At 32.9% G+C, this 1,278-nt stretch overlaps 1 protein-coding gene across 1 annotated transcript in view; it reads right to left on the bottom strand.

The window, feature by feature from the left end:
• The window catches only part of LOC106870874 (zinc finger protein 665), a 6,745-nt gene extending 5,623 nt beyond the window's left edge, over positions 1 to 1,122 (bottom strand). Inside the window, exon 1 of the mRNA XM_052977524.1 lies at positions 971 to 1,122. The gene's annotated coding sequence lies outside the window, so the exon portion shown is untranslated. The remainder of the gene's footprint in view (positions 1 to 970) is intronic.
• Between the last annotated feature and the right edge of the window lie 156 nt (positions 1,123 to 1,278).

The following is a 1,278-nucleotide window of genomic DNA, read 5'->3' as shown; positions in this document are numbered from 1 at the left end:
TATATATATATATATATATGTAATTACATATCTGTATTTACATAATATCGAAGTCTCTTTCTTTCTTTTGTTGCCTTAACTTTTCTAACAAATACATACATACATATATATATATACTATAGAAAGATATACATGTATGCCTATTGCATTTTTTCGAAAGAATAAAATCCGTAAAAAGATTTTATGTATTTATTTTTTGTTTTGATATATACAACACACGCTTTGATGTTCAAGACCGACTTTCATTCTCTCGACAGCTGAATACATATAGTCATTCACCCACGTACATAGTCATTCATACACACGGTTACCCGCACACATACATAGATATATACATAAATCTGTTTTATGCTTATGTATTTTCTTTACAATTGTTATACTTAATCTTTTATGTAATTGTTTATATGAATCGTATATTATTTCTTAGATATTTTTTGTAATTTTTTCGTCTTGTTTCTTGAAACATTATTAACCCACTTATCCAACTTTTTCACTTTACCGATTTGAACTAGGTGAGTCAATATTGTTTGTTTGCTAACACCAAACAACAACGACAATTCGCGGGCACTTTGAGATGGATCTAATTCGACGGAAGCTTTCAGTTCGTCATTATCCACCTTTGTTTCTGGTCGACCACGTTGCTCATTTGTGAGGCCGAAGTTACCAGAACGAAATTTTGCAAACCAATTTGATACTGTCTGCTGTGTAATAACATGAGAATGAAACACTCCATTAATATTCCGAGCTGCCTGTGATGTTGTATTTCCAAGAAAGAACTCGTATTTCAAAACTGTACGAATTTCCGACTTATCCATCTCTAAACAAAAACAGCAAAAAACGATTTGTAAATACTTTATAAGACGCAAAATGAGTTAGAATAAAAAAATAGATGTGTCAGCTTTCTAACAAAAGATAAAGATTGTCAAAATATAATAATGGCGCAGGTAGGTATTCTTTCGGCGTAACTTACCTCTTGTGCTATATAAATGAATGGTTAGAGCAAAAATAGATTTAGTCACTGCAAATCTTTGAAAGTTAAAAGACAAATTTCGATATCGTCATCCGAAAATGTCTGCAGCAGAAATGGAAGTGTCATGTGACAGACACACCCACATCTTCTGCTCTCCAGTAAAATAAGATGAAATAAACAAGAGGAGAGACCACTAAGTGGATCCCTTGTATGCTAAAAATAGACGTCAAACCGTCCTACCACGAAATCTGTGTTCTCAAATTAGCAAGACGCTAGATGTTTACGAGGTGGACCATAGGCCCTCAAAG

The sequence above is a fragment of the Octopus bimaculoides genome, chromosome 28 (genome assembly GCF_001194135.2).
Source record: "Octopus bimaculoides isolate UCB-OBI-ISO-001 chromosome 28, ASM119413v2, whole genome shotgun sequence".
NCBI classification, from domain to species: domain Eukaryota; kingdom Metazoa; phylum Mollusca; class Cephalopoda; order Octopoda; family Octopodidae; genus Octopus; species Octopus bimaculoides.
The sequence above is the reverse complement of the archived record's forward strand: the minus strand, read 5'-3'. Positions and strand labels throughout refer to the sequence as shown.